A 15,452-nucleotide genomic window follows, 5' to 3' on the forward strand; every position below is an offset into this window, starting at 1 on the left:
TATATTACGGAGGAAGCAAACCTTCTGAATTCTTGATGATCGCGCGAATATCCATCATCCTTACACGCTTATATGCTGCGAGTGGATGTGTGAGTGCGCGCACCCCCGAATATATAAGGCGCGCGCGATTTTTACGAGGATGATTAATCGCGCAAGGAGAAGGATGTACGCTGCTGCTACAAAAAACAACGAGTCCAGTTGCGGGTGTGTCGCGAATACGTATGCGGAATATTGTTCTTTCATGCTGCACACGCGAGACCGAGAGAGCGAGAGAAAGAGAAGAAGCAATTATACAGGATGAACCAAAGTAGAGTGCTCGCGTTTTTCTTTTTCCTTTTTTTCACCTTTTTTTTCTCGTCTTCTACTCGAAGGATTTCTCCGACGCCCCTGAAACAGCGAATAGGTAGCTGCTGCCGCTTCTGCGCGCGCACGCGTAATTACCGCGCGCCAAGTGGAAAAGTGTTGGCCTGCACTTGTGTGCGTGTGTGAAGTTCGAGCGAGCCAGCTCGAATCATTAATTTTGCCGATAGGCAAAGCTTCATGGCTTTTTGGTGCGAAAACGCGTCGCGTTCGAGCTCCGTACGTATATATAATGCGTGATTTTTTTGTCTTTGTTGGCGACTCGAACGAGACCGAGCTCCGATGCCCGTGTGCGTATGTGTGTGTGTGTGTGTGCACCCATACACGCGCAGACACTGTGACTGATTGATTACTCTTTGTACGTACGCGACTATCGCTATAGCTTGTGCAGGTGCGAATACGCTATTAATTTCGAAAGCGAAAATAAAACGAATGCTCGTGTGTATCGCTAGACGATTTGAGTAAAATTTTCCGAAGAATCGTTAGCCGTGCGCGGAGAAGAGGCCGGAGGTTACAGGCTGACGGTTAAGCGCGTGAGAATTGATTTTAATCGATGCTTCGCGAATCGCCTGCAATAATAATATCGCATCGAGCCGAGCTTCTTTTTAAGTGCGTGAAATTTTTGTACAATGGTCGCTTCTCGATATGCATATCCTTTATTTTATACGCATGGTGCAGTCGCACACACATAGGCGCGAGAGGCTATTCGGCTTCTCTCGTGCGCGCACACACGGACACACGGGCTTCTGACCACAGACGGCTAACGTTCTCATATGTATCATATGTTACGCGGCGACCGCGCGCGTCCTGCGCGACTCGCTGCGCTCGTTGCGTACGTGCGGGTGACTGCGAATCTCTCTGCGTCCGCGTAAAAACATTTTATGAGGAAAATTCAATGGCCATTAATCGAATCGATCTGGATCGTTCGCTCCAGTTGACGGCCGGCGAGGACTCGACGATCGCGATCGATCCAACGTTTCTCGCGGGATATCGAATTTTCTTACATTGACCGTCTCGATGGTAAAACTTTTTGCTGCTCAAGACATATCCATGTTATGTACATGAGGTGCACGTGCGGACTCATCTGAATCAAACCAGGAGCTTCTTTGTCATGACCAACTTCTAAATAAGATTATTAAAGAAAACCAAAATCGCATCAACAAAGTTACTTTGTGCATCGTGACAGGGAATATTGTGAACAGGTTAAGCTACATATCGGTTCTCGCTAATCACGACACTTAAAAACTAACCATAACTCGAGTTCTCGCGTCCTTCTTACACATGGACACCGTATGTATCTATATCGCTCGAGTAGCCATGTAAAATCGACACTGTATACACCTACACGGCAAGTGAAACACACAATGTGCATGTAATGTGTATTTGCAGCGAGTGCGCGGATGCAATCGATCCGCAGAACGATGTAATGACGATTCTTGATCGATATTGACGTAATTCAATAGACGCTGTAGGCTACGCGTATGCTGCACTGCTGAGCTGTGAGCGTTCACAAGGCAGTTCATTTTATAATATGTGCGTCTGGTGCGTGTGCGAATTATCGTCACAGGGATCGATTGAAATCGCATCGTGTCCCACGCACCGTTTCTACCATGAGAGACAATGTAGACGCAGCGAGAATATAAGAGCGCGTAATGCACGAGCGAGCTATATATGAGAAACTCTGTAAAAAAATCATTACAATTATTCAAGGCTGAAATTGCGATTGGAACTTTTGTCACTTGACAAATGTAATGAACGTTACGTACGAGCGAATACAAAATATTATCCCTAGGAACTTGAGAAATACACTCGATTTTTGCTTCCTCATAGAGGAAGTTATGTGATAGGCTTGAAAATGAGATTTGGAACCAGACGTCGTAGGAAAATTTGGGTTACATATTTGGAAACTACATTGAATTACCAACAAATGTCTGTATGTATGTTTGTTTCCCGGCCTTTTTTTGTGTTTGTGTAATCATTTTAACAATTATTTTAGGAATCAACAAGTTTTATTTAACAAAAAAAATTTCATTTAAATTACATAGAAAATGTGCCAACATTAAATAACATCAAAATAAAATGGAACCTTACTAATAGCATATGTTAATTTTACATTTTTTTGGAGCTCTCTCCACGCTTCCTTCGCTCTGACATTCTACCATATTTGTTATTGAATTTGTACATCGATCTGTTTAATATTTCAAAAGTTGTAACGAATTTTCATATTTTTTTTTTACTAAATTTTTTTGAAAAATTTTTTTCCCGGTTATTTTAATGGTAGAAGTGTCTTTATAGCATTTTTGAGCATTAATTTTGAAAGATGAGCAGCCAATCTATAACTTAAGATCAAAAACGTTAGGATTCATCGATTATTTTAAAAATTACATCGTGAAGAAATTTTAGTTCTTTTTTTTTCACATGGTGTAATTTTGAGTTATTGCTTTATTAGCATTTATAAACAAAATAGGAACGATAATTTTTTATGAGGAAGCTCGTTGCCAATGAATTGGCAGCGGTTTTATTGATCCAAAATGTTCCCAAAAACTTTTCAAAATTTTTTACACGTATCTTTTGAAAGACTATAAACACTATAAATTGATAGAAATATCTTAAAAAAAATTACTACAGATAATTTTTATGAAGCTCGATATTTCTCAATGCGCTTCGCGTAACGTAAAATCATTTTTCAAAATCTCATTTTCTCGTAGTAATGAATCATTGACAGAAAAATGTTTTCTATTCATTATAGACACGAGATACACTGTCATTTCTTCAATGATACAATTAGTACAACTTAGTTTTGCTTCGTTTAAATTGATCATGATTGACTTCAAAATTTCACAGCATGATTTGTAAATATATTAATGTAAATGTTGAATCCAAATTCGTTGGAATTGTTCTTGGCAAGAAATGAGCATGATCATAGTCCAATGTATTTCAACGTTTCGTCCCATTGCCATCGGTGTAATAGTCGCTGCACCGCGACCTAATCGACGTACATAATTACCAACGCTACTTATACTTTTTTTCTCGACAATCGGTTAAAAGCGATCCTTAACGATCAGATTATGCGAATGAAGCAAGAAAAATAGATGATCGTGATGAATGAATTTTTCAAACGAATGCGCGCAATGGACAGTTGTAATGGTATATTCTCGAAATATTCATCGCTATTGCAATTACTCACCGTAAGTAATAATTAAACAAATCCATCATTAGCTCCGATGTTTCATGGACGTTTATATTTGCGACGTTAGGTCAAAAAATTACGTTTGTTTTTTTTTTCTTTCATTTGCAAAGTTTACTTGCTACGCTGAGAATGGTTTTAGAATGAAATTGCGAAATTCTACACCCTAAAAATTCGTTCAGCTATATCTCTAAGCTCATTAACGAACGCTTACCTTATCGCCGTACTTACGTGAGAGTGTATTATAAGCTCGAGAGTATAAATGACAATGATCAAAGTCGACGTGCCGTATAGCCGAGTCTGGCTAACTGCCTGCCTATAATAAAGTACAACATGTGCCATGGGCCGCTGCTCGTTGCGTGACACACAAATCGCTGTTTATTATGTGTATTATGCATGCGTTTATACAATCATCGATGCGATCCGCAAAATCGCGACGCACAAAAGCTGACAATCGTCGATAATACGGACTGTTACGTAAAAATCGGCTTTGAAATCGATCAATTCTCGCATACACAGCGTTGATTAAAAAAAAATTAACGCAATAATTGTGGAACGCAATAGTTGACGCACAGGCAATAATTATTAATGATCGTATAAGTTTTCCAGTGTAAAATCTGAAAAAATGTGTGTCATAGCATAGTCGATTACTAGTGTAATATAGGGGTTGCGAGCAATCGGAAAAATTTGACTCAATTGAGTCAAGTTTTTCTTCAACTTTTCTCAGTTTGAGTTCAGTGCTCAACTGTTTTCGAGTTTTGAAACTTTGTATCAGAAGGCCTACACAATGAAGAATGGAAGACAAGAAAAAAATCCATTCCCAACAATATTTGCTGCGCAAGATCAGGAAATAAATTAAAATGATATATCTGAAACTGTTTGTATGAGTCGCAATGCACACATGTACAATTTATTTCCTTCTGCTAACCTCGGCAGGAGTAGTTCCTTACCTAACTGGGGTAGGAGGTTGTCTATCTTGTAAGAGTGTCAGTTTATCGTGATGTTAATAAGCATATTTACAATATTTTTAATGCCTTCGTCATTTAAAGTTATTTATCATTTAAATAAATGAATTTGAAAAATCATATTCGATTTTGCTATTGGTAAACTTACAACTATTTTGATTTGTATATTCATTATTACGGCATTTCATCAGAGCCAAATTATTGAGGTATATACGAGACATATGTAGTTTTGCATCCTCATAATAACGATGATAAAATAAATAATAACCAATGTACCAAGTAATATAGGGTAAATGTACCCATTACCGTGGGTGTGCCTATTATCGCGGATATATTAAATTATCGCGTTTAATCAATTTTTAACGATAAATTATTCCCAAAATATTCCTGTTTGCTCTTTTGATGTAAATCTATTGAATGATCAAAAAAAATTTGGGTTTTTCGAAAGACTTTTCTATCTTTAATTAATTCAAAAATGTTCGGTCGGATTTCAGCCGAAAAAGTGCAAAAAGTTGTAAAATATGACTTTACGTTTAGACCTTATTTTAACTATTTTTGACAGAAAAGCTATCGCATAATAGTACTAGCAGGTAGTAGATACTTGAAATATTACATTACATTTGTCAAAAATCAAATATCCTACTGGAAATAATTTTAAATGCGGTCACGGTAATGCACACATGACTTTATGAGCAAGCGCCCATTACCGTGGGTCAAATGCAGTGTAAACATAACCTTTTTTTAAAGATTACCGCGGCGTTAGCTTTGACTGATGTGATTCTAGCCTACCTATTTATTGACTGATTAAAAGATGTAACAAGTCGATAACATGTCAAAAAAGGCAACTGGGAATAAAGAGAATAAAGTATTACGAAAAAACTATGTCCTGGAAGCACTCGAAGAGGCTGTAAACGCCTTTTCGATACCCACGATAATTCACACACGGTAATATGCACATCCGCGATAACACACGCACGATAATAGGTGCAGGCCCACGGAAATGCCCACATTTACCTTTTTTTTATAAATTGAGTTTTAGTTATTATTGTACATTAATAAATGAAATTTGAATGCATCATTGCATAAAGAAATGTTTATTCTTCAAGTGAAAAGTAAAAAACCTATAAGAAAGTCGTTTTTTTTTAATTTATGGCTTCGCTAACGCGGGTTGAAAATAAATCCACGGTAATGGGTACATTTACCCTATCATAAACACGTAGGGAAATTTGAAAACGCTACTCAATAATGTGACCCAAGAAACCGAAACTGGTGAAAGTATGCGAACAATTATAATAATAATTTTGTTACAAAGTAAACTGCATTCTCCATTTCATTTCTCATTTACGTTTTAAAAATTTATTTTTTAAAATGATTTCAAAGCAAAAAAAAAATTAAAAATCCTAAATTTAAAATCTTAATACCTTTAACACTGACATTGGTATACCATTTAAATAATAATTCAGTGTAATAAATAATTGATACAATAGTTTCATAAGTTGTATATGTTCAGTGCTCACGTTTAAATACTTTTGATATTTACAAACGCATTTTCCCGATGCACTCACTAAACTAAAAAGATCAGTCATCGCACGAATAACTCTGCATAATATAAGAGAAATAAATGCGAAAGTACATGATCGATACACACCAACGCAACGACGACGCACAAAGAAAGAAACAAATGCTGATATAGCTCCAGCAGCCGCAATGCAATCTTTGCTCTACCAATTTCGCGCGAGCCGCAATTTCTTCTCTATACATACATACATTGTACATGTATACAAATGTACGCGCGCGCTCAGAGCAAACAAAAAGTTTGCCTCGATCGACCGACGTGTCTGCTTTGTCGGTACGATACTCGCGCTTGAAAAATCATCCAGTAGCAATCGCATCGATATTATAATGCATCTCGATCTCACATTGTTTGTATGTATATGCGTTCGCGTAACTTATGAGAATGCCAACTTCCATGGAGCTATTACGATATAATAATCTCATGGCATCTGCGTTTTTGCAAGTTTTTCGTGAGATACATCATTGAGGTCTCAGCATGGTAATTTTCCGAGGGCACTTGGCGAATCGATAGTCAAGATGTCTATTCGAGAGTAATTTTTTCAATCGCTTTCGAGAATGTACAAAATAACAAAAAAATTATAAGCCAAGCCAGGTATTGAATGGAATTTTTTATCATACCCACGAGGTAGTGTATGGATGCAAATAATTGCGTCAGATTGATCGACGAGTCGTAAAAAGTTGCATCAATGATTGCATCGTTAATGTATCGTTTCTTTGTTTTTAAGAAAATCATCTAAACGATGTCGCGATCTTGTCCGAATATTTTGAAAGGCCAAGTCCGAGAGAATAATTTTTCATCGCGCACAGTGTGACAAGATTGTTATCCACATATTATAGAGCGAGAGAGAGGAAGTACTTAGCGATCGTTTTCAGATAGGCAGGAAAATTCGAAAATGACTCAAGCATTTTCTAAATTACGCTACTTCACACTCATTATGTTGTGGCGCGACTCGCTTGCACACGCTGGAATCGCTCGTTCTCTGATTCTCTCTCTTGGAGTTTATATACATGTATAGGGTGCTACATTAAATTGGCAAACACACACGCATACTCGCACAGACGTACATGCGCGCACACATGCACACGGCTATACGTGTTAGACATTTGATTAATGACATCGGAGTATTCATCGGTCACGCGCTCGCGAATAATAAAAGAGCGTTCACACGTATTAAAGCTGGACTCTCGATGTGCACGTTTCATGTATGGCACATCGCCACGTGTAACGAGGGAATGGCGTGCCGCGCACTGCGTTTTCAGCCAGCAAATTGCGCGACTATACCCGCGCTATGTATAATTGACTGTGCGCAGTCGATTGCTCCTCTCTTACGTTAGCCGACGTATCATGCCGGAATATTGTGTCGCGCGCGAGCAACGAGTAGCAAAAACTAGGAAAAAATAAACAAAATGTATGGATTACGGCAAGAAATTGGAGCAAGAGGGAAAATTTCTTTTTCTTTCACGCGCGCACAAAGATTTTCGTGCGAGATGTCGAACGACGAGGAAGTTGCGATGCGCGCGTATACACATTCATTTCTTACCTAATCAGCCAACTTTTTCTTCAAATTGATGTATTGTTTCGGAATAACATTTACGCCGCAGAGCCGTGTACTCCGCGGGGGTATGCATTATACGAGTTACGAGTTTTATCATCATCAATTGAGAGCAAGGAAATCGGCAGTGTGAGAGAGAAGATTTCGTAGCCGCAGCCAATGAGAGATTTTTACGAAATTCTTTATGCCCGGAATTTTACATTTTTATTGTACAGTAAATTTTTTTTACGAAACAACGAAATAAACGTGTATTACGATAGGAGCAAGGTTTGGAACCCTTTCACTTGCTCCCATTGCTCAATGATTATTGTACTTGGAATATGTAATTAATATACAAAATCCGCAAATTGAATGAGAAAACGCTGAGAAAAAACGTTGGGCTAATCAGTGTGTGACGATACCCGATCCGCTACCTTCGACTGCACCGATAATATTCAGTACAGTAGGTTCAATTATTATAACAGGTTGGCGCGTGATATAATCCAAAACGCGGATCACTCAATCGTGCAAAATCTAAAGCTATCCGATTTTGTCGATGATCGAGTCGACGACGTGACACACACGTACTGTAATATATCATTCGCATGTTATATCGAGCCAGAAACCATTTCAACGAGTTGCCATAAGAAAGATATGCAATTACACACGATTATTGACTGAAAATAGTCTCTCGTAAGATCGACTTACGCAGTTGGTGCATTGCACTGCACACTTACATACACTCGCGTAAGGTCTCGCGGGAAAAATATTTATATATAACATTGCACCAGGTGAGGCTTTAGCCTACCACAGCAACAACCGGCCGATCGTCAAGGAGAAACGTACGTGTATCCCAAGAGCAGCCCGATATTAAACGCTGCGCTAAAGTGTCTTGAGGTTTTTCTTTCTCGGGGGGTCCGCACAAGCGAGCAAGAGTCCAGCCACGATACGTCTCGCGCAGCTTTGTGGCATTATACAGGAATTTTGTTATTTTTCATCGCGTGAGCTCCCCGTGCATGTATGTTAATACGCATAGGTGTATGTGTGTGCCAAGCAAGAGAGAGAGAGAAAGAAAGAAGCCGCGAGAGAAACCATATTATATATCGCTTATACAGATGATGAGAAGAGTTATCGGATACATATAATGTGGCTTAAGCGGCCTGCAGTTTTTGATTTAATTCATCTTGACATTGGGTTAACTCTTGCTTGCAAAAGCCAAGCTTTACATATGAATATCAATATATAGACGCGTGCGCGACTTTTTTTTCTCACTTAAATTAATACCCATACGCTGCTAGTATATTTTTAGATAAGTCGGTTTGTTTTATGCGACAAATAGGTCATTTTAATCGCAGTATACCGAAGGTTCTCGATTCTATTATATGTCCGAATGTTTAAAAGCCGCGCGCGAACGCATACATGTTTGATAATAACTCTCGGCACGACGGCAGTCTCTTTTCTCCTTGACCGGGTGCATGTGTGCAATTCGTTTACAGCCGTACTTAGCGCGCACAGCAGAAGAAAGTATAATGTGCGCGTTTGTTTTCGAATATACGATGCCGCGCTTGCGCACGAGCTCGCGAAAATTGTTTAATTGCTCTCTCTCTATAGGAAGCCCTGCAATACGCAGTGCGCGGGGAGGAAATGCGTTTACGGCAGCCCAACAGTCTTATTGTACCTTTTTACACCTTGAATGTGCGCGCACGTATACCGTGACGTCGAAAATGCCCACGGCTCGGGCCGGAGACTCGATGTCGAAAATTGCGCGCGGTTGTATAAAAAAAGGAGCTGAAAAGACAGGATTGCTCGAGATCGAGGTTTTTTTCAAACGTACCGCGGGCCTGTTTACGACCGAATACAACAAAATACTTACATTTGATTCCGGCGCAATAATTTCCAACGCGCACGTCTAATAATGCTCAAGGCAACTTTTCCAATCTCGTCTGTATGTATAGTCTGTATGTATGTCCTATTACTTATATTCATAGAATCGAGAATTAACGGTTTAACAGGTCATATAATTTTTTCTTCTTTTTTTCTCCAGCAACGTATCAGAGCAGAGACTCATCTGTGACTAAAATACCGTTCATTTTTATAAAAGTCCCTTTACGGGCGCGAATATATTCATATCGAGGGCGAGAACGCAAAAGAGTCTAATTTTTTTTTCTTTTTTTGCTTCCTGCTTGCCTTCCTTTACGCAAGTATCGGAGAGAGAGAGCGAGATGAGTGGTTAAAAGAGTAGCAGTTCAAAGTCGTGGGGACAAATTACCGAGTGAGAGAGAGAGAGAGAGAAGTTTACCAATTCGAGCTGCTACTCTTTTTTCCATTTCTTTTTTTTATGCGCCTACAAAGTTCGTAATGTTGGATAAGAGGACTTTTTTAAATTGGCTTCTTTGACGAGCGCGTTATGGTAGGGTAAGAAACGTTGGGATGAGTTTTATCATCATCGCATCGGAATAATTTTACCAAGCCATGCGCATGCTCATTTAAATGCAATCAACGATGCGTTTGTTTTCTATCACTGATACTTCGATACAATTTATTTGGAAAACGTTAATAATGATGAAAGTAATATGAGCAACGAAATTTCAAATTTACCCCTTCAAATAATCTCATGGCTTATTTAATAATGGATGAACAAATGTATAAAAATATTTACTCTAATTAAAGAAACATTAATATCAATTAAATGTGGAAACTTACCATGGAAACTTACAATAGTTACGTAATTGATAAATAGTTAAAATGAATTTAATTGTAATCATTATGAAAGTTTTCTTTTAACTGAAAGCTTTTTTAACTTTATATTTGTTACATGAAAATTATATTACAGAAGCCATTTACAAAAACACTGAAAAGTTTAAAAACGATTATTTTTCCATTTTTTTTACAAGTGGAACTGATTAATGCGTAGTAATCAATTCGAAGTGCTCATGAGATTTTCTTTCTCATCGTTTCAGAGTCTTCTAATTTAAGTATTTGCTCCCGTTGAAGTATTCATCAATCAATTGATATTGCCTCTCTCTCTTTCGTTTTTATCTCTTTTACAATTTGCTTGTCCAACAAAGAGAAAGTTTTGCAAAAAGTAAGAGTCTTAGAGAAAGAAGCGTGAAAAACGCAACTATTAGATACATATTATGCTACATGTACAATTTTAGATCTTGTTTACTGTGATATGCATTCATCGCGAGCGTAGTAGGAAGTAATATTCGTGCTTGGTCTATTGTAAATACTCAACAACAAGAGATGAATTATATTGTTGATTTCGTAAACAAATTTCTCTATACATTAATAGTATATATTTTGCATCTAGGGAGTGAAAAATATACTATTAGATAAGCATCTAAATTCAATGCAATTCAAATTCCTTTTCAAGTTTGTGTAAAAATATGTGAAATAAAACGCATAATTTTTCCCTAATTATGAATTCACATACTCTATTCATAAATAAAATTAGAATATTAAAAGACTCTGAGTTGACTACGCTTGCAGCAATAGCAAAAAACCACAGCATCATTGCAAATACAATCAAGCGCGCAGGAAAGATAGATATAAAATTGATGCAGCTCGATCACGTGGTGAAAGCTCGCCCGCTAAGTATACGAGCGCATGATCCTCGCGATCGTGTACGGAGAGTTACAGCCTAAGCCACCTGCGCCGGTGTGGTTTTTGCACAACAATACACAATTGCTGTTTCGCTCGTTCCAGAACAATTAACCGATGGCAATTAAGACATCGAAATTAATTTGCACACGCGAGATTCAGCGTGAGGGAACATACGCGAACTATGTATATATAACTCGTCGAGTGCAACGGCAGCTGAGCGCCGCAGAGCTAGAGAGCGAGGAGAGAGAGAGGCCATAATATAATTGACTGAATTCTCATGCAGAATAGCGTAGTAGTCTAACGAGTAATGGCAACAATTACTCCATTTAGCTTCCCGCGCTGATGGCGGCAACGCGCATCAACGCAGCTACACGGCGAGCAACACCAAAAGCGCATGCGGGGCTAATTTCAATTCCCGAGCCCGCGCACCAGTTGCAATATAATATAATAATGTTATCAACGCAGCTGAATCTTGCGTTTAAGAAATCGTCTCGATGCGTATATAATCCTACGCTCGCGTACACACCGCGTATTTGCGTGATGAAAGCACATATAATGTACGTGCTATACATGTATTGGTTATGCGATGAGCTTTGATGTGTACGCTAGCAGGAGGAGAGAGAAAAGTACATCGCGAAATATATTAGATATACGAGTGGGATGAAACAATACCGATCTGATAATGCGAGCAGATTCGCGTAATTCGCGCAGGAGCACGTGCACACGCTCACGAGTAATACACTGCGGCTTAATTTTTCTGTCTTCGACCGAGTTCGAGAGACGGGATTGATAAGAATTTATAACGGCTTGTAATAACGAGAACAGGGCTAAGTAATGAAGATAAGGATTAACTTGAAAATTACAAGATCCCACTTTATTAACATATAACAGTGAATGTCTTACCGTCGTCCTTTCGTTATGAAAGTAGTATAGCACAGGCTCAAATCTTTCACCAATCAATTGCCGATCGATGAATAATTGGAACCCATTTTTTTACGAGGCATTAAATTCATTAGGTAAATACACATGTGCCTATAAGACACTTGTAGTTGTTTTTACTACCTCACTGAAAGGGAGGGTAATTTTTCAGATAACATTGATTAATCGCAAATCAATTTTCTTATCAAAGTATTTTTAGTAATGATCATAATCACCAGTTCTCTCACAATCTCACGCAATCTAAATCAGTATGAACTAGAATAAACGGCAAATGTAAATGAAATAAAGTTTATCGATACTCAAAAAATCAAATTAACAAATAATGTTTTGACTTTCAATTTTAAATTGGGTTTTTTGAAATTATTGGGCGAAGGTAACTTATCTTCATATTTTCAGGTCCATTATCTCAAGTAAAAGTAATTTTCATATAGAATTAACAATATTCCATCATTTACAGCGCGTAGGATGGACAATTTATATTGCACTTTTTTTAGCACCGCTCGTTTATTATATCATTTTCTAATAAGATGCGCTGCATAATTTGTGCCTCTATACACTTTCACAGTTATTAATAAGCCAGTTAAAAGCTTGAGCGAAACATCAATGACTTCCTACACGCGTAAATTACATTGCCGTCAAATGTTCCAGTCGTTCGCTGCGCGCAATTCATAATGCAAAATTCTCTAATGAATTTCCGTTTTTCGTTAAAAGCGCGTTAAGCCAAGCAAGCAGCGTAGAATAACACGAGCTGTACGCACGAGCGCAGAAAAAAGCAGCTCGCGCCGCACAGCTGATCATCTATTGTTAAATTTTCAATCTATTAGCTGTAATAAGACCCCTTGTTTCTCTGTTTGTGCATTACGCCTCTGCAGATGAAAACAATTTTTCATGCAAATATAGTCGGGGAAATCATAAAATTACAACTGCAAACTTGTGCGCTCATATGTATTTTGCACCGATACATAGTTTATATTATTATGTACCGAGCCGCCGCCGCTTCACTCTCACTTTTCACTGAGCTCTCATGTGTGTGTGTGTGTATGTGTCTGCTACTGCTCTCGTAGATGGGAAAGTTGGCGTTAATTATAATGGACGTTAGGTAATCGTATTCCCGCGCGCGATGTGGCACGATGAAAATCGCGTCTAATGTGCAGCTTTAACACCCGCCTGCGCTCACGTATAGGCGTACAAAAACATACACACGCTCACATACGCGCCCGACTCGGCAAGTTGGAGTAATTTATTAAGAGAGTGCGCGAATGTGCTCGCCTTAATGTTATAATCGCGATTAGAAATGTGTAGCGAATTTTCAATGATTTTTCATGCACCTTTTTTTTCTTCCTTTACGCGCACGCACACAAACAAGAGTTTACGGCTAATTTAAAGAATTCCGACGTTTTTTCGCGCCTGCCGTTAAGCTGAAAAAAAAGGAAAAAACTCGCGTCCATATACATATACTTAGTTTCATAATTACGGTCATGCAGATAGATAATCATTTCGTATTAAATAATTTGAACTCGAGGTGTATTATAATAATATGAATGGCCTGATAATGAAGGAAAAGAGCGAGTAATTTGCACGCTTTACGAGAGAAAAGATGAAACACAGGCCTGGCAAACTATAGACTTTTATGGAATAGTACTGCTGCTGCTGCTGCTGTGCACCGAGCATGTTATAGTATATACCCGCGGAACAGCTTATACAGTGTTATATAGATAATAAATTTTAATTGCAATTTGCAATATGATTTTAAATTGTGCAATTTCCGAGAAATCAACTGCTGTTGCATTCTGTACGTGTAACGTAATATTTACGAGTAAATGTATCTCGTACAATCGAAAGGAATACTTGCAATTTCAGTATCGATAAAGCTATTGGTCCATAAAAAGGAAACAAACAAAAAAACGGTAACTCGCGGCAATATCGAAATTTTAGTTGGTATTTGTGTGTATAGGGCAGCTATACCCACGATATTTTGATGTACGCTACTGCGCTTCCGGAGCCATCAAAGCTCTTGCATGGCCAAAATACCGCATTCACATATACGGACACGATTTTATAATTTAACGCAGTGGCTACACTGTGGACTGCATACGTTTCTGTGCATGAAGGTATATATCGCGAGCGAGCGCAGAAATCGATAAGCAGACGTGGCGGATTAACACGTCTCGGGCGTTAAGTAGCGCGTATTGCTTTGCGCGGATTATATCCTAGCTCTCATTCTCTTCTTTCTGTATTGCCCTGAGCATAACACTCGCACAAGCATATACACAAACGCAGTCCCGTACACACGAATGTGTGTGTATGAATAAATGTTACTGCTATTATTCTCGCGCACGCATACAGAGAGCACGAGGCAAAAAGGCGCTCTTCGTCTGCCTGTGTGTGCACGTGTGTGTGTGTATATATATGTAATGTATGTCTAACGAAGTGCAGCTTGGCGGCGGGCGGCTATGGCTTCTTCGCACGCGGCGGCAATAAAATGCCAACGAAACCCGGGGGCGCCTGTAAAATGCTAATTCGCCCCGCGAAGTGCTCGCTCGCGCGTTCGCCTTTCGCAAAACGGATTTCTTCTTCTCTCCGATGTTTCCGTTCTTTTCTTTGCTTCTCATTCTCTTTCTCCGTTTGCGCGTTTTGGCCCCCGCCTGCCTGCTGTATAACGTGCACTTGTGTGCTCAGCGCCGCCCCGCCGCAGCAGCTCGCAGCAATCGTTGTCGTTATATCGTTTGGCCCGCGTGCACGAGTCGCCGTCCGGCCTCGTTCTTAACTTCTCCTTTCGCGGCTTTTTAAACGAAATTTCAAAGATGTTGCGAGGTGAAAAAAAAAACAACGACAACAACAAAAAGTATCGTCCGAGTCTTTTTTGCACCCGACGAGTCGTTCGCTTAATTACAGGCGTGAAATCGATTCATAAGCGTGGCGTATACATCCCCGGAGCTTCGATAATAACAAACGATCTCGCGGTTCGAATATATCCAAGCGCTGCTCGGGATCACCTGGAATCCATTCGGGGGCATCTGCAACCTGTCGTGGCGGTTCAACAACTCGGCGCGTTCCATTGTTACGACCGATCATCGACGCCTTCAACAAAAGATATTACATCGAAAAGTATAAATGCGATAATGAAGAGTAAAAAGAGGAACGCGAGTCGTATATGAGAGAGAGATTGATCGATATGCCCTTCGTGATTAATAATCGTTTGACTCGATGGAGCAATTATACCGTACAATAGCCTAGCATTTTTTAAATCACCCATAGAATATATAAACATGCTTAATGTTGCACTTT

This window comes from Trichogramma pretiosum, unplaced genomic scaffold, assembly GCF_000599845.2.
Source record: "Trichogramma pretiosum strain Unisexual culture from Peru unplaced genomic scaffold, Tpre_2.0 scaffold15, whole genome shotgun sequence".
NCBI lineage: Eukaryota > Metazoa > Arthropoda > Insecta > Hymenoptera > Trichogrammatidae > Trichogramma > Trichogramma pretiosum.